The sequence below is a fragment of the Protopterus annectens genome, chromosome 5.part0 (genome assembly GCF_019279795.1).
Source record: "Protopterus annectens isolate FY-2018-M chromosome 5.part0, PAN1.0, whole genome shotgun sequence".
In the NCBI taxonomy this organism is placed as follows: domain Eukaryota; kingdom Metazoa; phylum Chordata; order Ceratodontiformes; family Protopteridae; genus Protopterus; species Protopterus annectens.
The window spans coordinates 661,259,244-661,283,786 of NC_056735.1; the positions used below are offsets into that span (position 1 = coordinate 661,259,244).

General features: G+C 39.4%; 1 protein-coding gene across 1 annotated transcript in view; it reads left to right on the forward strand.

Moving 5' to 3' along the window:
• Positions 1–24,543, forward strand: part of TAGLN3 (transgelin 3) — a 389,325-nt gene that overhangs the window by 129,916 nt on the left and 234,866 nt on the right. The window lies entirely within an intron of this gene.

The following is a 24,543-nucleotide window of genomic DNA, read 5'->3' on the forward strand; positions in this document are numbered from 1 at the left end:
TTAATGTCTAAGGTGATTAGCTTGTGGTCAGATCTGACCTGCAAGGAATTGACCTCGAGCATGGAACATCGGTTGTCCATATTGCTAATGACCAGGTCCAGGATATTGCCGTCCTGGTGGGGGTATAGACAAGCTGATCCAGGGCATTGGAATTTATGAATTCCAGAAAGCGTTGAGTAAATGAGTTAGTACATGAGTAGTTTTCCCAGTTGATGGTGGGGTAGTTGAAATCGCCCATTATCAGGGTATTGGGCTGTACCTTAATATTACCCAATATATTAAGAAACATGGAGTGGGCATCCTGGGGCATGGCAGGGGATCTGTAACAAGCTACAACCTGGATTGGAGTCTTCCCCAGTGTTAGTTGCACTTGGATAATTTTGGATGAATTATGTTGAGCAACTAGCCTGGAGGTGTGGATATCCTTAATGAATATGGACACACCTCCTCCTTGAGTGTTTCGGTCCAGGTTAGGTGGCCAAAAGGTGTAGCATGAGTTATAGTCTGGTAATGCATGGGTGCTCTCTGGAGCCTTGAACCAGGTCTCCGTCACTGCACAGATGTCGATGTTCTCCATTTTAAGGAGTGCCTTGAGTGAGTGCATTTTGAGGTTTAGACTTCTAGCATTGAGTAGCATTACCCTCAGATTTTGCTTGCTTATACCTGCTACAGTGGTGAGTTTGTCATTTGAACCTTGCCTAAAAAAGGCACTATAAGGGGTGGCAAGGTCCTTAGCCAGTATCCGGAATCCCAGGGGAGACAGGTGCAGGCCATGTCTGGCAAAGCATCGCGGTCTGTTGATCATGTCGTCCCAGGCAAACAGACACTGGATCCCGTTAGAATGACACCAGAAGCTTAGCCAATTGTTGAAGTCAATCATTTTGTCCTTGTATTGTGGTATCATTCTGGGCAATGGCAGGATGCTACTCAGGGCTAGGGTCATACCTGCCTGGGCTACATTATCCAAGAGCTCCTCTATGTCTCTTTTCATGTAGCCCAGGGAGGTACATCTCAGGTCATACACACCAACATGGACAATGACAGTCATATTTGTACTTACTGTGGAGTGACCTGAGTGCTTGCGTTATGTGGCGGATCCTGGCACCCGACAGGCAGCTGACAGTAACTTTCTCCTTGTTTAGCCTGGTGAGTGGGACATCAGTGTGCCTGACTGTAGAGTCACCTATGAAGTTGAGTGGCACACTGATTTTGTGGGCTATGTGTCATTTGAGTAGTGTTGGGTGGGGTGGTTGCTTGCGTTTCAGCTTTGGATGTCTCTGCTGTTTAGGCAGATTTTTATTGAGAGCCGAATGTAAATGTGTGTTTTGTGTTACTATGTGTGGGTATACGTGGTGTAGGTTTTGATGAGCTATGTGTTGAGTGTGGTGTGGTGCAGATGTTTACCTTCTCCTCTTGACTGTCTAATACAGTTTTGGCTAGAGACAGCTTGGCTTCCAGTTTGGCTATATTAGTGCATTTCTCACACACTGTAGTGTTCTGTGGTAGGAGGAGAGGGTTATCAGTGTACATGAGGCAATTGCTACAGTGCCCCAAGATGCCCAGATTCATCAGGTGGGCAGGAGAAAATACCGGGAGCTGACCCTTAAACATGCTTGGATAGGTGCTTATTAGTTTAAATACTAAAAACTGTTTTCCTTCTAACGAGTGAGGAAAGTAGTGCTGCAGTAATCTGTAGATTATTTAGTGCTTGCAATGAGTTTTGAACAAGTGATGAGTACAAGGAAACAGTTTTGAATGCTAAAACTAGAAAACTGGCTAGTTCTAAGGGAAAATTAGAAGAGCAGACTTTCTGGCACCGGGAATAGTTTAACCCTAGTTAAACAGCACTGCATGATGTGCAAAACTGCGCAAACATGGGTTTTTAAACAGAAAGATGAAAGGTATAGAAATAGCCCAAAATAGCCAGTAAAACTATAGATTCTGAGCTGAAACCACTCCTCCAGTGACAGATAGGCTGCTCAAAGCTCACCACTCTCACTGATGAACAGAGAAACTTCCTCCTATCTTAGTAAGGTCTGGGCAATACAGAAACTACAAAACAGCCCAGAATTCAGCAAAATCTGAAAACCGGACCCTACTCATTATAGAAAGGCAGGAAATGAGTAGAGAGAGAGGTTTTTGTTTTGTTTTGGTTTGTTTTTTTCAAAAATTAAAACAGATACAGTAAAACAAACACTTTTAAAGCAGAAAAATGGCTATCACACTTGAGTGTGTAGCCCTCAACAGTTCAACAGTTGAAAAACACTTAAAAATGATCAGTTAAAGTGCAAACAATATCAGAATTCAAAAAACAGTTCAAATAAGTTGCAAAGTTAATAAAAAATGCTCGGAATAGTGCGGCTAGCAAAAATAAGCAATAAAAAGCAAAACAGAGGTACTTTATCTACTCAAAGTCTCCCTATTCTCTTTCTGCTGCTGTAGAACTCTGCAGAACACCCAGGCAGGATCTTGCTGAGGTAATACAAGTGCAAAAACAGTACAAACACAGGTTTTCAAACAGAAAGATGAAAGGGAAAAAATAGCCCAAAATGGCCAATAAAACTACAGATTTTGAGTTGAAACCACTCCTCCAGTGACAGATAGGCTGCTCAAAGCTCACCACTCTCACTGATGAACAGAGAAGCTTCCTTCTATCTTAGTAAGGTCTGTGCAACACAAAAAGCACAAAACAGCCCAGAATTCAGCCACATCTGAAAAATGGACTCTACTGGTTATAGAAAGGCAGGAAAAGAGTAGAGAGATAGGATTTTTATGTTTTTTTTTTGAAAATTAAAACAGATACAGTAAAACAAACACTTTTAAAGTAGAAAAATGGCTATTGCACTTGAGTGTGTAGCCCTCAACAGTTCAGCAGTTGAAAAACACTTAACAACGATCAGTTAAAGTGCAGACAGTATCAGAATTCAAAAAAAAGTTCAAATAAGTTGCAAAGTTAATACAAAATGCTTGGAATAGTGCCGCTAATGATAATAAGCAATAAAAAGGAAAACAGAGGTACTTAATCCACTCAGAGTCTCCCTTTTCTCTCTCTGCTGCTGTATAACTCTGCAGGACACCCAGGCAGGATCTTGCTGAAGTAATACAAGTGCAAAAACCGTGCAAACATGGGTTTTAAACAGAAAGCTGAAAGTGATAGAAATAACCCAAAATGGCCAATAAAACTACAGATTCTGAGCTGAAACCACTCCTCCAGTGACAGATAGACTGCTCAAAGCTCACCACTCTCACTGATGAATGGAGAAGCTTACTTCTATCTTAGTAAGGTCTAGGCAATGCAGGAAACTATAAAACAGCCCAGAATTCAGCAAAATCTGAAAAAACGGACTCTACTGGTTATAGAAAGGCAGGAAATGAGTAGAGAGATATGATTTTTTTGTTTTTTTCAATAATTAAAACAGAAACAGTAAAACACTTTTAAAGCAAAAAAAATGGCTGTCACACTTGAGTGCATAGCCCTCAACAGTTCAACAGTTGAAAAACGCTTAAACACGATCAGTTAGACCAGTTTTATAAACTTTAACACCACCACAGGAATGGGGGGGGGGGCAGTTTCAGAACAGATGAGAAAACAGCAAACAATGTCAGCAAATATATAAAATAATTCAGTCAGGCAAAAATTAAGACAATGCAGAACTCTGAAAGGTGCCAAGAAATATACTTATCAGCGATATATTTCCAGATTGTTTGAGAAGCACTCCAGTCAGAACACAAGGAGATTCTAACAGTGTATAATTCTCAAACAAACTGATATGGTATGTGACAGATGTATTTACACAATGTCACTGGAGGGAAAGCTGTCACATAAAAGTACTCCTAATGTCAATAAGGTTGTCAATAGTACACATGCTGCACCCACCATGCAAAATTCAAAGCTGATATATAGACCCACATATGCTGAGGCACTTAAATGTAATCTTCCTAAAACACAAAGTCCTTCTAGATGAAGTATACATAACAAATACTCTTAGCAGCCCCAAATGCACTTTTTAAAAACAACACCCACATCAACACATAGAACTACATCTCATGGAGCCTCTAGCTCTAAGCCCATAAGGCAAGTCACCACACAATCCAACATTCTAGTTGTTGGAGACTCCATCATGATGCATGCTGATGCCTCTCACCAGGCTAAGTAAGGAGAACGTTAAGATCAGTTGCTTATCAGGGCTAGGATCCATCACATTATGCATGCACTCAGATCACTGGACCACAATTACCAATATGACTCATAGTCCATGTGGGAGTAAATGATCTGAGCCGTACCTCCCTAGACTATATGAGGAGAGACATCATGGAGCTCTTGGATTATGTATCTCAGGCTGGTATGAGCCTAGCATTGAGCTGCATTTTACCCTCTCCAAGGATAATGCCACAATAGGAACAAAAGATGATTGACTTTAATAATTGGCTTAGTTTCTGGTATCATTCTAAGGGGGTCCAATATTTGTCAGCATGGAAGGAGATGGTAAACAGACCATTCTGTTTTGCCAGGGATGGTCTGCACTTCTCCCCTCTAGGCTTTTGAATATGATATAAAACATTGTCTTCACCCATAGTGCCTTTTTTAGGTAATGCCAAACTGAAAGTACTTTCAACATAGCAAATCAAAATCAAGAAAATCTAAAGGTATTCCTGCTCAGTGCTAGGAGTCTAAAGAAATAACTCCACTGCCTAGAAGCTCTCTTTACCCTAGAGAATGCTGATGAATGTGTGGTCTCTGAGACATGGCTTAAAGCTGCAGAGAGCACACCAACAGTGCAAGATTATAATGTCTTCCACATATTTAGGGCAGCTACTTTACAGGCAGGGACTAAAGGTGGAGGTGTCTCTATTTACATCAAAAAATAAATATACTTCAAGGCTGGTCAAACAGGACAATGCACTTGAGCTTATCTATGTTCAAATCAGCATAGGTGAAATCCAATACCACTTCCTTGCAAGATATAGGTCCCCCTCTATGACCCAGGAAACCAATACCATGCATTTAAATTTATTAAAAACACTAACCATTTAACTCAAATACATATTCATGGGTGACTTTAATTACTCTACTATAAACTTGGGATCCTATATGGCATCAAATGTACATGCACAGAGATTCCTGAATTTTAATTTTGTAAACACAAATTCTCTGAACCAGATAGTCAATACACCAACTAAGGGTGCAACCATACTGGATCTGGTCCTCACTAATATGGGGGACAGCTGCACACCCCCTACTTTAATGCATTCCCTGGTAAGGTCAGACCACAAAATGGTCTCATTTGAAGTAAAAGTAAAACCTGGACCTGCAGCAAAACCTGGAATATTCAGGGACTATTCCAAAGCTAACCTCCTGCTATTAAGTGAGAACCTGGCAAAATTTCAAGTCCCCATAAACCCTGAGAACACTTCTGCCTATGCAGAACTGTTAACAGAAACCCTGCACAAGCAATTTCATCAAGTTGAGGTCAGAGATTACCCTGTATTCCAGACATAGATCACCTATGAGGAGTCTGTATGAGATGGAGTAGTGGGATAATTCTTTTAGCCTATCCATGTAGGATTAATTTTTGAAGCCCTGGATTCTGCTGGTCAGGAAGCTCTGTGGTCTCAACAGCTGCTGCATGTGCTTTGCAAGGTACATGCCGAAAAGGGTGTTATATTCGATGATCGGCCTGATAAGGGAGGAATACTGGGAAATTATGACTTCCTTGTTCCTAGAAGAAATACCCTCAGTAATGAGGTGAGCCATGTAGAAAACTCTCTGTACTATAGAGGCAACATGGTGGTCAAAAGTTAGATTGTTGTCAACTTGGATCCCCAGGTCCCTTGCAACTTCTTGCGTGCTTAGGCTGTTGTTATTAATGTGATAATTTGTGGAGATGTCACTCTCCCCAAAGGGGATCATAATGCATTTTTTGGCATTTACTTTGAGGCCATCTTTCTAGCACCAGTCATTTGCCTGGATAGTATGTCTACATCACTTAGGGAGTTGATGACAGTGCCCATCTTGCAGTCATCTGCAAACTTGGTCAGCCATAAACCTCTGGTTTTGGCTTGCACCTCTGAGAAGTTTATCACAAACAGCAGTGGTCCCAAGACCAGTCCCTGGGTTACGCCACTCGTTACGGGTGTACTACTTCAGGTAGCTTCCCCTATTTTGACTGAGTGAGTTCTATCAGTGAGCCAATTAGCTACTAATCTGGTCACATATGGATTTATGCCAATCTGAGATAGTTTTGTCTATTATGCCCAAGTGGAGAATAGTGTCGAAGGCCTTGGCCAGGTCAAGGTAGTCTGCATGCACTATCTTCCCTTCATCCATGGCTTTGGTGACTGACTCAAAGAAGTCTACCATATTTAACAGGCATGATTTCCCCTTGGCAAAACCAAACTGTGTGATATCAATTATTTGGAGGATGCCGATGTCCTTGTTAATGTGGTCCATGATAATGTGTTCCATGGCCTTGCAAATCAGGCTAGTTAGGCTGATGGGTCTATAATTGCCTGACTAGGTGGACACTCCACCTTTATGCAGAGGGATGATGGTGGCCATCCTCCACTCAGCTGGGATGAAACCAGTACTCAGGCTTAGGTTGAATAGGGAGCCTAATGGTGCTGCGAGTTCCTGCCTGAGGTGATGCAGGATGCAGTCTGGGATGTTACTGGGTCCCATGGAAACTGTGTTTTTTGTCTTTGAGAGGGCAGTAATGACTTGTTCCCTAAAGATAATGGGTGGGAGGCATATTCTTGGGATATCATGGATTACTGATGGGGGGGCAGAGGGGTGAAGTTTTCACTGAACATGCCTGCCAGCAGGTTGGCTATATCCACAGCATTTGTGTACGTGGTGTCCTCGGCCATCAGTTCTGAGCAGATTTGTGACTTTCCCCTTATATTGCGGAAGTATGTGAAGAAGGCCTTATGATCGTCTTTAGTAGATGTGGTCAATTTGGACTCAAAGTTATTTTTGGAAGACTTCACTAATACCCTTATTTGCCTGTTTAGGCCAAAGAGAGATGCCTTCCAATTTGGCACCTGTTCCTTCTTGTTCCTGGACAGCAATTGTTTCCTTTTGTTATAGAGTTTATTTATAGTCGATGTCCACCATACAGGTTTACTCTTCATTGAGGAGGAGGATTTTGTCCTATCAGGTATTGGTGAATCCATGCATTTATATAAATGGTCATATAATACTTTGGTGTAGGTTTGGACTTTAGTGCCATTCCTACTGTTTAGACCTTCTCTCATGAGGTTGTAATCAGCAATGGAGAATTTTTTTGTTTAACCCAAGCTGGAGGGGGGGGGGGGAGTCAAGGGAGATGGTGACTTTGAAGGTGACTGCTTTGTGGTCTTATGGGATGATGACACTGCAGTGGTTTCCTATGTTGGTTAGTACCAAGTTCAAGATGTTGTCACCTTTTGTGGGGGTGTTAACAAGCTGGTTGAAGGCACTGTCACTGATGAAGTCAAGGAATCTTTGAGCATTTGTGTACTGGCTCGAGTAGTTCTTCCAGTCAATAGTTGGATAGTTAAAATCATCTAGGATCAGGGTATAGGGTTGAATATTAATAGATTTGAGGAGGCCAAGATAGGTGGTGTGGGTGCTGGAGGCCTGTAGCTAAGTATGATTTAAATAGGGATCTTGTCAACCGTTAATTTCACCTGAAGAGTCCTGTGCATCATACTGTTTGACCAGTCTGGAGGTATGTATATCTTTAATATATACTGGAACACCACCTTCTTTGGCTTTGCTGCCCTCAGTTTGGGGTCTGTGTGTATGATAGGATGAGTAACCAGGTAAGGTTAGGGTGCTCTCTGCAGCTTTGTACCAGGTTTCTGTGACTGCACAAATGTCATCATCTTCCAGGGTTAAGAATGCTTGCAATGAGTGCAGTTTCAAGTTGAGACTCCTAGCACTCAGCAGCATGACCTCTAAATTGTGTTTATATGAGATTCTCATGTTGGTAGTCTTGACTTCAAAACATTGCCTAAAAAGGCATTATGGAGGTGGCAAGAGCCTTTGCCAGGAGCTTGAAGCCCAAAGGAGACAGATGCAGTCCATATCTGGCAAAGCATTGTGGTCTGTCAATCATGTCTTCCCAGGCCAGAAGGTACTGGATTCCCTTAGAATGTCACTAGAAACTAAGCCAACTGTTAAAGTAAATCATTTTTTGTTTGTATTGAGGTATACAATATGAGGGTGATGTATCAATACTTGAAGAATAACAGTGATACATTATCTACTCATCAAAGAGCAACAGCAGGCAGGGAAAAGAAGGGAACATTCAGAAATACACCACACTTTTTCAGCAATTCTCTTAAGAAAATCTTGCCCAGTTTACTTACTTTAAATAAAATAAATAGTTACAAGCTCATCCTTCAATTCAGAAGCATTCGATTTCTTTGGTCTACAGAAAGAAGCACAAAGTTTGCTTTCTACCCTACATTTCTATCTTAAAAAATATTTCAATTAATGTAACGCTGGTAAAACAAGAGCAAAAAGAAAACAAGTGTTACATATACAAACTGCAAACCAAAAAAAAAGAGACAAAAAAGTCATGTTGGTAGGTCTGTCAAGAAAGCCTTAACCTGTTTCCTTTCCTTAAACAAAAAAGGCTAGTACCTAGGGCTCCTCATATGAAAGAAACTTTTTGGCCTTGCAGAAAGAAATGCAAGATTTCTTTTCAGCATAATCTAGAACTTAAAACTCCAAGGAGGACATTTTTAATTAAAACATCACTCCAATGGGACAAGACTAAAGTAAGCAAACAATGCAAATATACAAACTAAAAAAAATTATCAGAAATACTCTCACAGCAGTCTTTTCTGGCAGCTTTCTTGTGCCACAAATTAAAAAAGGCTAGTTTCCAACTCTTCTATAATAGAGAAGTAGTTGATCCCTTTCACCTCCTATCAAGAAACAGACATTTGCTTTTTGCCCTTGACTTTTCCATCCTAAAGTAGAAATTTAAAACCTCCAAGAAAACACATTTTAACACCCTAAAAAGCCATATGGATACTAGTAAAACAAAGATCTAACCTACTATTAGGATCCCAACTATACAAACTACTCCATCTCCAGACATTTACTCTCCTTACAGCTAAACTTTATTTAAAAAAATGAGACAAAACTGACAAGCTACATCAACTCTCATTACCATTAGAACCAAACTCCCCAGCACTACATATGCATTCCTCCCAGGCTCCTACTCTTCAGCAACTCTCTGCATTTACCTAAAGGAAATTAACAGTCCAGATTCAGACTACAACTCTGAAAGCACCTGTTCATCCAAAGACGAATGCTCCTGTTTCATCACTGAGCATATCAACTTACACATTACCCCTACCTCATTTCAAATTTCCTTCTCCGCTCACAGAATTACTGAAGGTTGATACAGTTTTGAAACTAATGCATATATTGTCAAGGGCACAGGAACCATAGGGTGAGGGGGATGGCTGCAAGACCATCTTTTAAGTGACATAGGCAATGGGCCATGAGGCTTTCAACAATTTTAAAAAAAAAACTCCCTCCATGGTCTTTAAGGACCCATGTATGCATTGCATGCCAACGCAGAAGCAGACGTCCATTCCACACTTACACACATGTGGAATTTAAACTAGCTGTTCCGTTGAGCAAGTATTTCAGGTACAGCTTTTAAGGAGAGCTATGCTGTCCTCCCCTGAGCTGATCATTGCTGTCAGAGTCATGCATGTTTCCAGGTAAGGAGAGTTTTGGTTTCACTCTTTTCAATCAGGTACAGGAGAGTTCTCTCTCAGTCAGGTATTTGTGTGTTTCTCTCTCAATCAGGTAGGTGTGTGTGTGTTTCTCAATCAGTCAGGTAGGTGTGTGTGTGTTTCTCTCTCAGTCAGGTAGGTAAATGTGTGTGTGTGTTTCTCTCTCAGTCAGGTAGGTAAGTGTGTGTGTTTCTCTCTCTGTCAGGTAGGTGTGTGTGTGTTTCTCTCTCAGTCAGGTAGGTAGGTGTGTGTGTGTGTGTGTGTGTGTGTGTGTGTGTGTGTGTGTGTGTGTGTGTGTGTGTGTGTGTGTGTGTGTGTGTGTGTGTGTGTGTGTGTGTGTGTGTGTGTGTGTGTAAAATGCCCCAGTTAGGCATAACTGGTGATTAGGTGATTAGTGTTATTCAGGCTCAAACCCAGTCAGTGTTGTGCTAGTTGCTTATAAAAGTAATAACTTACTATTACTACTTTTAAGTGAAAGTAACATGTTACTATTATTTATTATTTTTCTAAAAACGTAATATATTACTATTACTAGTTACTAACTAAAGTAACTAGTTAGTGCTGAGTTACTTTACATAAGTATAGTTTATTAATTCTCATGTTCAGATTTACTCACATAGTACTTATGTGTGAGGAATACATGCTTACTGCACATGAATACAAGTGTATTAAAGTTGTATACACAGTTTTACAATATTGATGAATAGCATTTTACAGTTTACAAAGTCCCACAGAGTACTCTTTATAGTCAGAGAGCCACAATTTAATACTTAAACCAAAGTACACACAGCCAGCAACACAAAACCCTTAGCAAGTTACAACCCATCAAATTTTAACAATGTACATTAGTCTAATCTGCTAAAACTAAATGCTGAGGATGCAAAAAAATGCTTAGAGAAAATGTCGTATAGGTCTAACAAGACTGTTATCACAACAACATCAACCAAAATGTCACTTCACAGTGACTACACATTTCTTTTGACTCGAAGAAGGAACAACTTTTCAAAGTGTTCGTTGGGTAGTCTATTTTTTCTTGCAGTCAGCACTTGTCCACCAAGACTGAACAGGCATTCAACAGGTGCACTAGCTGGCAGAGCGGTATTAATGTTCAGAAATATCTTCTTGACTATAGGTTAACTGTTGAGAGAAGATATTTCTCTGGAAGGGTCAGCCAGATACATATCCATCTGAGAAGATATGCTGACATTGGCTGGCGTCGACTCTTTGAAGTTGAAGAAGCTATTTTCAGCAGTTAAAGCATAAGATTCAGATGACCCATGTGCAGGTTCATTCAGTTTCTGCATGGCATCTTGGAGAAGAGCCTTGCCTCTGAGTTTCTGCTCTTCACTGTCCATCCATCACAAATGGAACTGGGATGCACTATGCTAGCCAAAATGAGCTCTTCACGCTCCAGAAGGTGAATGAACTGAGCCTCATTGCCTTTAAGAAGAGCATCAACTAGCGACATAAGATGTTTCACAGACACCTGACTTTGGAAAACTTCTTTTTCAGGCACGTAATAGTGGGGATCAGGATTCCCATGAAGCTTTTCAGCTCTGACTGCAAGATGTTCAGAGCCATTGCCATGGGCTGCATTGCTTGTGCAAACTCAGCAACAAAGGTAATTTCTCCAGGCATGAAGATGGCAATTCCAATCTGTTCACATATCTCATTCAGCAAGCCTTGACTCTGAGTTGCAATGAGGTGAATTCTGTCCATCGCGTAGAAAGTGGAATTCCATCAGCACATTGGGAATAATCAATGCCAGATCACACTTATTTCGAGCCACCTCAGCAGCTTAGGGGCTGTGACTAGCCTTGTTCCAAGTAGCATAGCATTTGGCCATGGTGCTTCACATGACCTTTTTATACTGTGCATCATTACAAGCGGATTCAGCATCTTGCACAGCAACTAGATTCAATGTCTGTGCTGCACATGTCAGATGGGGAGCCAGTGAAAGGTGTTCTTGCTTTGCCCTGACTGACTCAGCATGGCTGTCAAGCTGTTGTAAATCACTTCACCATCATCATTCTCATCTTGGGACAGAATGCTTGTAGTCTGAGATCTCTCACATTCTGAGAAGACAGTGAAAGCCTTTACAAAATTGCTGCCATTGTCAGTGATTGTTGCACACACCATTTGATCTATCTTGTATGTGAATGTTGTCAAGAATTGATGCTATGAGATCATATGTATGCTTCCCCTGTAATCTGCAGCATGACAAAGCAGCTGACTTTCTTTGAAGTGTGTCACAGTCAATCCAGTGGGTGGTGACACCAAAGAAACTATGATTCTGATGGGTCCAAATGTCAGCCATAGTGTGCTGCATGCTATCAACATTCATGCTGGAAGAAGCTGCAAGCATGTTCTTATCATTCGTAAGCATATTCATGTACTTTTCTATAAGATCATTTATCTGACAAATCTCTGTGGTTTTGCTTGAAGTTAAATCACTGTCTCAAAGCAAAATCTTTCTCACTGCATCATTATTAACACCACACACAAGCTTGTCTTTTATCAACTCATCTCTCAGATCACCAAATCTGCATGTTTTTGACTTGTTTCTCAAGTCAGTTATATATACTAGAAACGTTTCACAAGGCTTTTGTTCTCTTGTGTAAAATAATGCCTTTCCACTGCAATATTCATTTGAGGGAAGCACATTTCTCTAAATTTACATTTTAAGCGCTCAGAGTCTTCCTGTGTTTCAGCCTGTACCACAGTATGGCAGTCTTCCCTCTTCTCTGCATAAACAGCAGGTGTATACACAAATGAATGTTCTCTCTCAATGGCTTCTGAACCAGCTGAATTGAGCAGAATAAATGATTTTGTATGTGCGTCTTTATCAGAAAAAGCAGCCTGTATGAAAATATCATATTCTTGCTCAAACACTCTCCAGTTTTCAGCAATATTATTATCAAACACAAGTGGATTAGGTCTGTGAAATCCCTCTGCCATGCCAAATAAGTGTCAAACACACATCAGATACTTGTAATTATATTCAGCTATACAACAGACTCTTTGAAATAACTGTACTCTTTGAAAAGACTGTACTGTAATACTGCACACACTGCCAACACTTTGCACACTTTAGATACTTTGACTAGCTTTAGTTAATGCGAAAAAGTAGTACATTGCAAAAAAATACAGTTTTGTCTTTTTTGAACATTTTATACGATCCGGATATTGTTCAAATCTTTTCGTAATTATTTCAAGTATTTTTTTTCAATATGTCGCAATTTTGAACATTTTGTTTATTCAGTAATTGGTTTGGAATGCTGTGCTTTATATTCATTGAGGGAAAAATCATTTAAATGAATTTAAGAACCTGGAAATATTTTCTGACCTATTTACGAGTCATTTGTGAGTTGTTTGGGTCACTCTTGTATATTCCTCCATTTCTGACTGTGTGTCTTAAAGTTTTAGGAAGTTTTGACTTTGGATCCCATTCTGACAACATGTCATTCATCTTGTGTATTCAAATAAGATGACGAGGCTTGGGTGTTCATTTAAGATATTTATTACACACAAACACATTAGGATGGATGACTGGAACATAAAACATAAATGAACTAGCTAACTGACTGACTGACTGCTACATACATACATGCTTTTGACTCCAGCTGCTTAAACAAAATTACACTCTGCTTGCAAGTGCAAAGTACTTTTTATGCATGTACCCATGAACTACAGTGGCTTTAAAAGTACCACAAGCACACTATGATCTAAACTCCCTGTGTTTGAGTGGGTTTTCAAAGGGTGTTCCGGTTTCCTTCCACATTCCCTAGACATGCTGCAGGTGGATTAGACATTCTAAATTGGCTTTAGGTGTGAGTCTGTCCATACGTGTGCCTTCTGAAGAAGGTTGAGCACTGGGCTGGCAACTCAACAATGTAAAACTCCACATCCACTTTTCTACAGACTGATGATTTACAGTGGTGATCCCTAACAGGCACAGCCGAAAGGAGAAGAAGAACACTAGTCTTTATAGCTAGAGAGTCACAGATAATAATTAAACCAAACCAGCCAGCAGCACAAGACCTATAAAAACCCATCACATTTTGTCTATTTTCAGCAACTAAAAATTGAAACCCGAAAAGAATTTTAAATGGAAGATAAAATATTGTCAAGACAAAAGTTGGTTGATCATAGATCCACTTGATGAGTCCTGCTTGGTGCTGTGGGTTGGGGCATCGGGTGCTCAACTGATGAGTTTGAGTCTGACTGATGGTGGTATGAAGAACCAATGCCATTTATTATACTGCAATGTAAGGATATGATCTCTAGCAGGCTAGAATTGTCGCAGTGTTAGGGAATGTTTTAGTGAGTGAGAGTCGCACAGTACCCAGGGCAGGGCTGGAGTCTGGTCACCATTAGCTTTCACCTCCTTGCAGTGCAAAAAAATGAAGTAAATTTTACTCCAGACTAATTCTAATGATCTGTTATGAATGTTACATGCTATGAGTTGTGCCAGCATTATGTTGTCATTTTTTATCCATATTGCCACTTCAAAGTGTCTGTTACCTCCTAACATCTGATTACTATCCATAATATATAGGGACCCTGGAAGCTTTACATCACTCTTTAGGAGGCGATATCACCCACGTTGAGGACCACTAGTTTAAGCAAAAGTTACTCGAAAGTAACTCACATTTAAGTTACTAGTTACTAAAAAAACTAATATATTACTATTAATAGTTACTATTTTGAAAAAGTAACTAGTTATATTAATAGTTACTAGGAGCCTGAATTCTCTACCCACACCACCACTTGCCATTCAAGGAGTTGAATCCATACAGATTTTCACAGAATATTTGGCTTATACTTTTGCTCTTTTTCTTTTAAAATTTATGGTATTCTGGCAAATCAGTGAGAAATGAATTCAATAAATAATGACAGCCCTTCAAGTTTTAGTCTTCTTATCTTTCAGGAAACACATGGTAACACACCACTTTATTTTAGCAACTTTCTAAGACTATAGAAACAATGTTTAAAATGTGCCCCTAGTTTTGGGCCTTTGCCCCTCCCAAAATAAATTTTGTTTTTTTCCAGATTTCTTGTGCTGTGAAATTTAGAGACTTTAGTTGACTGTCAAGTGGATTTTACAAGGAGCTGAGATCTTTAGGGGAAGATAAGTTTTGTGCTGCTTATGCCACACCTGTTTGCATTGTTAGAAGCATAGCAGGTAGTATACTTGCTTTTGATGCAGGAGGCTATGGGTTCTACTCCCACAGTATGCAGATGGATCGCTGATACTGTACTGTGTTGCACTTTAAAGGAAGTGGATGCTGCTGCCCTATAAATATCCTCCTTTGGAGGAGTTACCTAGTAAGTATGAGCCAGTTATCAGTTTGATATCTATTCCCTATCGCCATATTACTAGCTTATCATTTTTTAATATAACATAGGTAATTTATTTTTCAAGGACAACAGGCACTTTATTTGTAGATGAAACAATGAAATATAAAGTGGTTTGCTAGCAGCAACCTCTTCATTAGTTACAGATCCCTGTAATGTGGAATTATTTAGATGACTTTTACTTCTGCAGAGATTTTGCATATTTATTGATAGACAGAAGTATGAGTGGCCTTTTATGGTTGAAATTTTCGGAAATGGGTAGTTTTGTCATTATTGGTTCATACATGTTGTTTAATTGCTTGCTAGAAGACTGCTCAAAACTACACATTTATAAGACATTTTAACAAGTGGTGCTGTATTATACAAGGAATATAATTTAATACAGTCATGAAGGTGAATCAAAAATGCATACATGTATGCATGGCCCTAAAAATGTGTAAGGATCCTATGGTTTAAAAACAGCACAGAGGTAAGCTTAGTCCTCCACTGGCCAGGTGTAAAATCAATATGGGTTATCGTGCCGTTTCAATGAATGTGAGTTTCAAGGGCAGAGAAGTTTACTGTTCATGCTAAATCTGTTTTCATTGTGAGACTATTGTTTGTTTAGCAAATGGCTCAGTGTTTGTGCAATTTTATTTCAATTTCTGTAATCATTGTAGAAGTAAATAAGAAAACAGTATGCATGCTGATAGGTTTGAACAGTGTTTATGGCAACTGAGGAGAAATAGCCAAGTAATGGAACACTGGAGTGGCTGGGGATGGGGCTGCTGCTGGAGCGCAGGGGGTTGCTGCAGGAGGAGCTCCTTGGGGTGGGGATCTATTACCCTGCCTAGGGACCCATTTAACCATGATCCAGCTCTGGTATTTTGCACTATTTACTATAAATGATCAGAAGTTGGAATGAAGCAACAAACTGGTAGTAGTAAAAAAAATAAGCACTTTTTTTCTGTGCTTGACAATAAAGGAAAAAAAAGCACTTATTTTTTACAGCTGATACTTTGTTGTTTCATTCCAACTTCTGAGTTTATGGTTTTCACTGTTATTTAATAATTAATAATACTAACAGTCATATTACTGAACATGTGAGTGCAGTTCTTTGGATTGTGGACTTCAACTGAAGTGGTAGCAGCCCACCCAGGTACATTCTGGACAGTCATTTATGAAGTAACAGCGATGATGGTATAAGACTTAATGCAGGCAAGGAACTGGAATAACTTTGCTGTTACTGTGTTTTCAGAAGTTAATACAGTTTCTTCCTTGCCTTAACTCATTTTTATTTCATTAATGCAGGTTGCCCCAGTTTTGTTAGATTTTTAGTCATGCCAGAAATACTTTATTTAAAAGAGCAATACAAATACTGTGTGATTTTTATTCTGCTTATAAATGTTATTAAAGCATCTTGCCTGACTTTAAGCCTTCAGTTAGGTTATTTATTATTATTATTTTTCAAGTTGCCCAGTTTTTGTTGCAGTTTTTTTTTATTATTTAATTGAACAAATAAAAATGCAACAGGTCAAGCTTGAAAGTGGTAAACAGCTTTTGCTCTCAGTTCTTATTTAAACTTCAGAACTTCATAGCTCAAGGTATAAAGCCAAAAATGTAATAGGTCGGGATAAAGATCAAAGATTCAGAATCAGGGACAGATTTTAAATATAACATTGTTCTTGTATGCTTTATTGCTAGAATAATAGGTTTTTGTATTAGCCTACATTTTCTGTAGGATACGAAGTCCAGAAATCTGAAACTCAAATGTCTACCATTATTTAAGTTTTGCAATCCTCATAAATTTGCCAGAAAATTACACATGAGAAACAGACCAAAAATATGATATAACATCAGGGACAGTCAAACATATGCTCTGATCTCTCAACCTCTTAGGGCAAGAATTGGGAGAAAGTGTGAAAGGCTCAAAATCATGGGCAAATATTAAGCTTTACTCTTGTCATCAAAGCAATGGATGAAGGTAAAACAGTTCACACCACATTACCTTGACCAGGCCAAGCCTTTTGATGCAATCCTCTACTCAGGTGTAGTACAAAAGATGAATAATCTAGGAGCAACACATCATTAGTTGGATTGGTAACTTGCTCACAGGATGCAGGAGATCAAAATAGGGGAAGAGACCAGTCACCAATGGAGTCCCCTATGGTTCAGTGCTGAGACTTTTTTTGTTTGGCATATACATCTCAAAAGTAAAAGGAAATACCAAAGGGCTTTGGCTGACTAAGTTTGAGATGACTGCAAGCTAGGAGCAGTTATTGAATCCCAAAATGACTTAACAATCATGCAGGAAGGTTTGTCCCAAACAATAGCTGGTGCCAGAATCATGAATTGAAACTAAACTCCAAAAAATACATTATCGCATCCTTTAGGAAGTCATCTACTCTAGGGAATGGCCAAACTGACAATACCCCCTGAGAGGTGACCCGGTTGTTTGGCATTTAGGAACTTGTGTGTACAGTGACCTAACTTTTGACCAACATGTGCCCAAAGTCATTAAGTATTTCTATATTTGTACAGCTTATAAACAAATTGATTGTGACTAGATCTAGAGATGTTATTGTCCTCCTTTACAAAGCCCTCATTAGGCCAATCATTTTGTATAATGCCCACTTTGGCATGTATCTGTCCAGACCAATGCAACAATTGGAATACCTACAGAGATACCTTACTAAAAGTATACAAGTCCAGGTCTTGCATGGACCACCTCAAAGCTTTATCACTTTACTCAGTATCCTATAGAGTGCTTAGAGGTGACCTGCGTCTGGCATACAAGGCATCCTCTGACCTAATACTGACAGACCCACTGAACATCAGCAAGTCAAATGGCATCAGAAATACTCAGGCCGGGTATCTAAACTGAATGTTGGGGAGAGACGGATATATATCACAGAGGTTACCACTGTTCCAGAACAGACTATCCAGTCAAGTAAAACAAAGTTCATCTCAGTCCATATTCAAATGCAACTTGGATCTAAGGATGGGTAATAGAAAATGTACTTCAGGATTGCCCCTCATGCCACTAATGGATAAGACAGTTCTTAAATGCTGTATCCCTTACATGGGTCCCCTCAAAATCTATGGCATGATTAGTTATTCTCACTAGGGCTAATATACAATTATCAACCATGGGATAGGTGAGACCAATCAGGAAATGTTAATTCAAGCATCAAAAGGGAAATTGGCTAATCTTAAATTGTCCTCCAAGTGAACCTATGTTGTGGTAGTAAATCGTTTTAAAATATTCCCATTTTTAGATCCCTAAGATCCCCTCTCATCCTCTGCCCCCAGTCTTCAACAGCTTCCAGCACCTCTGTATATTGTACATTACATTCTGCTTGTTTACTAGAATTTTCTTATACAGTTGTCTTAGTAAGCAATCTGAACTACTCTTTTATTGGTTACAGTTCTGCCTTTTTGTTTCTGAAATGTTTTGTGCTTCATCCTGCCTGAAACAGATCAATAATAATCAGTGAACGTCCCCCATAAACAAATATTATTTAATTACTTATTTAATTAATTAGTTAAAACATCTCTGCAATAAAATCTGAGAATAAAGAAGCAAAAATATGATTAGTTAACTAGAAACCAGCAAATCACAAACATCGCAAATCATAAATATTCATAGAACAGTGTGTCCTGGCAGTTTGTGGACATGAAGATTACAAAACACTTATTTTGTCACATTCCTTTTGAAGTATGACTGATGGTACCTTTGTAAGTCAGGCCTGATGAAGTTGTAGGGGGACACCATAACTGCCACAGTTACCTTCAGGCTTTAAGAGCCTGTAAGCATAAGGTTGTGCTCACAGCTGTCATATTTAAGGAGTAAAGAATGGCCTTTCAGAAGGTGATGATTGTTAATATAATTCATTTGCTATAAATCAAAGATAATGAATAGTGCTGAAGAATGCAGGCCTAGGCAAGAATTAAATAAAAAGCCTGCCTAGGTCAGTTTACAGATACTGTTCTAATTTTGTTAAATAAGTTATTTACAGACTGATGGCTATAAACGTCTGTGGATAGAATATGAGATAAGATATTTAGGGACAGTTGAGAATGAAGGGATGTCTCTTATTCTTATGGTAACAGGTGTAAGTGTAGGGCTGCCATGCACATGGTCCTGGGTTTGAGTGCATCATATTCTGTATACTATTAGACTTAAGCTGTGGCATATGCATTAAGTACTGTGATCTGTAGTGTGTAAAACTAGATAGGTAGGGGTTCTCATCTCACTGCAGCCCACTTGCTGTGTTTGTGTGTGTATGTGCATCCCCCTACAAAAAAAATGTGGCTTAATGGTTAGGGTGTTTATCTTACAAACACAAGGTGTAAAGTTTGATTCTTACATGTGATAATTGCCTAGGCTTAAAATGCCCTACAAGGGCAGTTAGCCTAGTATGAACCTGAATGACACCCAAATGTAACAATGCCTAAGGGGTGTGGAATAATTGTTACATACCTCCAAAACTCCTATTACAGTTAATTTTGCAGCTTTATCTTTTTTTCCAATTTTGGAGCATAATCGGGTTGCATCATGCACTACAATTTTATTCTAGGACTCTTTGTAAGACTTTGCGTACTGCATAAAGGTAGCTGACCCATATTTGATGTATAATCACTAGTAGAAAATGACTTTACATCAGCTACATATCAGGCATTTCTGAAGCAGAAGTATATGCTATGAAAGCTGCTTAAGGCAAATTATGGAATGAAAACAATGTCACAATGCATTCTTTCAACTTTCAGTAATGTTTGTGTGTTGGTTTGGTTTAATGTGCCATAAAATAACCCTTAGTAGTTTGTAGAAAGATTGCACAAACACACACGTGCACACACACATGCACACACGCGCACACGCGCAGACACACACACACACACACACACACACACACACACACACACACACACACACACACACACACACACAAAACTACCCTGGATAAATGCTATGCAATGAAATTGCTATGTAACTGTGCTAATAACAGAAATGTACTACAGCAGTCACTACTTCAAAAGTTAGTCTTACCATCACTGCATCACCGTATTTTAATTAAAATGTAATGAGAGCAAGCTGACTTTGAAGATTTTCTAGCCAATAAAATTGGATGAATTTATGATTATAAGGATCTATTACCTTTCTGCAGCATTTTGATGAAATGTAATGTAATGAGAATTTAGTTACAGATTTTGGGATTTCCTACAAACCATTTCCTGCTAAGAAAGAACAAAAGTGTACCATATGCATGGCGTTTTCATGTTGAAAAAGGTGCTCTAAATAATCACTGGGCCCAACTCTTCACCTTCTTCAACGAAACAGTCTCTTATCCCATCCATAGTTTCTCCACACACATGGTATGCATAACCTGCCACTACATGTTAAACTCAGGGAGATTAAGGTATAAAGAAGAAAATGCATTAGAACTGCACTGTGGCAGATAATCCTGACTTACTACTATGTTTGGTGCTGGGAAAATGCATATGTAAGTAGTCTAGAGGCTTTTTCCCCTATAGAGGGTGGCCTGGTGATGGGATAAAGTGAGAGGGTACCTCCACAATTATGGTGGATAGTGATAAGGGATAATGCATACAGAAACATGTTAAGAAACCCAGCTGTCAAAGCACAATTGCCAGAGGGAAAAAACATATAATGTGCAGTAGATATGTGGTGATGGAGGACCATTTAGCATAAGAATGCAAGCACAGAGGAGATGTCCAGCCCCAGCCACTTGGCACAGAAGCATGAAACTCTGACTGCAACTGAGACAACCCATGTTGAGCTTCTGAGGTGCCAGGCAGGGGAGGATAAGCCTGAACAGTTGATGCCAGCTTGATTATCCTCAGGAGAAGTAGCTTGCTGGGCCCATAGCACTGACAATACCTAGTGATGTCTGGATGCATCAACTGCTTGTAATGTCCAGATTGTCTCATGCTGTCAGTATGGACCACTACTTTGTGGAGCCTGGGAAAGGAGAATTATAAATGACAGCATGCAAACATCATCCTCCACCTGTCCAGGCAGCAAATGTGAGTCAGTAAACTGCCTGGGGACCTGATGCTGGCCTACTACTTACCATCCAACTCTTAATAAAGAGGAACAGAAGGACTGATTTGGATTCCATGGCAGAAACAAATGGGCCGTAGGGCTCTCTTGGCTCTCACACCACAGACAGACAGAATGGGCCAATTGGGTACACATACAATAGCCACCAAGAAGGTCTCAGTGAGGTGGGTTGAGGAGTGAAAACGTATATGGGTATGTGTGCCGAAACCGTAGGCAGTGGAGTTCCTGCTTTAGGATGCACACATGTTACAGTAAGGATGTCAGCATAACAGTTTAAATACTTATAACTAAATGCTGCATAAGGGGCAGATTTCTGGAGTATGTATTTTGAAAGTATGCAAATGTGTTATCAGAAACAGAAGTAACAGTACATGTGTGCTATACAACACTGCAATTTCAGTGGAAATCTTAATTTCACAGGAAAAATATTGAGTAAACATTTCATAAGGTCTCTTTCTATCAGGCATAATAAAAGACTAAAATATTTTGATTGCAGAAAACATCTGATCAGCTCTTTAATTATTGGCAGAAAGGAAAGGGCTGAAGATAATGCCACATGAAAAACCAGGCTGAACATGTGAACACATGTATGTGTGGCAAATAAATAATTTTTCCCTTTGATAAACACAGGTTGCATAGAACAATTGTCAATCTTCAAACAAGGCTACAATGGCTAGTACATATAGCTATACTGATGGGGAGGCACAGGAGTATGATGGAAAACTGGCAAAGATGGGTTAGCATGTCTGAAACTGCACAGTGAGACTGATGATAGTTATAAAACCATAGGGGACACTCAAAGGTAACAGGCATAGAATTAATAAAGGAAAAAAGCCACAGGGGCAATACTGTCTATAATTTTTGTTCCTGATTATAAGAAAATATTCTCAAAGATTCCAAAGAAAAGAACTTCAGAACAGTTGAAGACATATACAGACAAAATGTAGCTCCTGATGATAGAAAATCAGTGTAATTTACAATGGTGAAGCACAGGGTACACTTACATATGCTGAACAGAATGCTGGCACCTCTGGTCATATAGTGGGCGTAGAATATTAAGGTAAATTAGCACTCTACCAAGACATTACATATCTGAACAGAAGAGCAGTGACAAGGTCACTGTTGAAAAACTGTCACAGTTCCCAGTTGATGTATGAATCCTTACCAAAAAATGTGAACCTTGATGGATTTAAAGGTAATTTCTGAGTCAGAAAGAAAAAAAATGTCATGCCATCATTTCATAAAGCACTTTGACCCAAGGCTGAGGTAGAAATTCAAAGGTTGGAAAGTGCAGGAATATAATCGATAATGGAATTTCATAGGTGCATACTAGGATAACTGCACTGAAGGGCCATTTTAAGCCTACCTTTCATTCTAGACAAGCTGAAAGGAATATGTACTTTGAGACAACACACACAAATGTGAGTTTTTCAATGAGGGAATTTTCTGTTATGGGCAGTTGCCTCACTAATAACAGCAACATGCATCCAAGACTGGGCATTGCTCTCAAGAGTAGATTCCTATGATGGTGACTGTAAAGGTCAAGCATCTTAGTGATGTAGTTAAACTATCCCATCTAAAACATTCGAAGGCAGAACAGCTGAGCACCACTATTCCACTGGTCATGCATGGTGCTGCTGTCATTGAACAATTTTCACTGATGAAAGCCTTTATCCTTAAAGAAGCCAGGTGTGAGATTTTTGCAAATTGAGAGCCAAAGATGATATCTAGTGAATTGCAACTATATAATGCTCAGCAGATGTGGCTGTGGTCCAGAGTGGAAATTCATTCATAGCTGTACACCAGGGTAATAGACACTATCCAAGAATGGAATTTGAGGGTAGTAAAACTTAAACTTCTTGATTACTGCTTCATATGGTCATTTAATATGAACAAGCAAATTATAGATAGCAAGACTATGCACCATATGCCAAATGGTGCAAAATGTACCACTGGTACCCTTGCCCATTGGGAGTGATACTGTCAGCCGTTGCTTAATTGGGAATGATTCTCAGTGCCATGGAAGTGTATTCATATTAATTTTGCAGGACTTTTCATGGACTCTGTGCTTCTAACTGTTATCGATGCACAGAACAGACAGACAACTGTACTACTAGTGAAATGGTAACTAGTTCAATGCAGTGTGCCTCTTCCCAGTTCAGTGAAAGCTCAAGTCCCTGAATGTTTGCAAGGCCAGGCTACTTCAGATGGTAGAAAGACTGTGCACTCCCCATCTGCCTCATTACCCAATGGGACTTTTCTTACAACAGTGAGATGGCTACTTTTTTGGCAAGGTTACCTCTATAAGATTTAGTTTTCCTCCATCTGTCTCAAGGGGCATTACTTCTGTTTGTAGTGTGGCATGTCTTTCTTCTTGTTCCATGTTTGACATTTCTGAAGTTGATACATTCCTGACTGTCATTCCATGCAAGTCTGCTTTAACCTGTAAAATCAACCCTTGCTTTTTAAGGTTAATGGTTGCAAGCTATGACATGCAAGGACCAACTATATAAATATTCAGGCATCCTCTCTGTGTTCTGGGATTGCTTTAATTTCCTTGGTTGAAACGTTTGTTACCGTGAACATCAAGAAATCATATCTGATGTTTCATTATTCTTATCTTAAACCTTTAATTTCTAAGAAAGGTTATCAAGAAAGTCATCTGCATTCAGCTTGAATTGTATCTTATAACCGATGTTGACATAATCTTTGTGGTGGGAGTAGATCTGAGCTTGTTTCAAAGGTACACCATCTTGGCATTTTCCTGGATAGCTGACTGGCATTTGGGAAACAGGTGTAGGTTGGGATAAAGTCTTTTTTTTTCCCAATCTCCAAACATCTCTAGGGTCAAGCCTGTAACTGCATGTGCCTTGATCTCTTTCTACCTTGACTGTAATAATGTCCTTGACTGGAAGCACCACAAAAAAATAATAGTTTGCAGCTAATGAAAAGCTGTGCATCCAAGATATTTACTGTTACATTACATTACCAACATAATACTCCTCTGCTGCAAAATTTGCACAGGAATTCCATTTGCAATCACATTGTTTACAAAATCTTGATATTTATTTATTTGTTACTACATGATCTTGATCTTCTTATCTGAAGGGCCTAGTTGTGACATCCTGCATTAGGTACAGTGCTGAACATTCCAGGGACTGGTAATGGATCCCTATGCAAGTTTGGAGACATCAGGAATGCATACCTCTGCTTATCAGGTATCACACTTATGGGAGTTTCTCCCACATGGGTCATGAAAGTGTTCAACTCTGGCCTAGTTTAGGAACAGAGTTAGTTGTTGCATATGCATGTGTATACGTATATGTATATGTACATGTACATGTATATGCATATATCTATATCCTTGGAGCCATATAAAT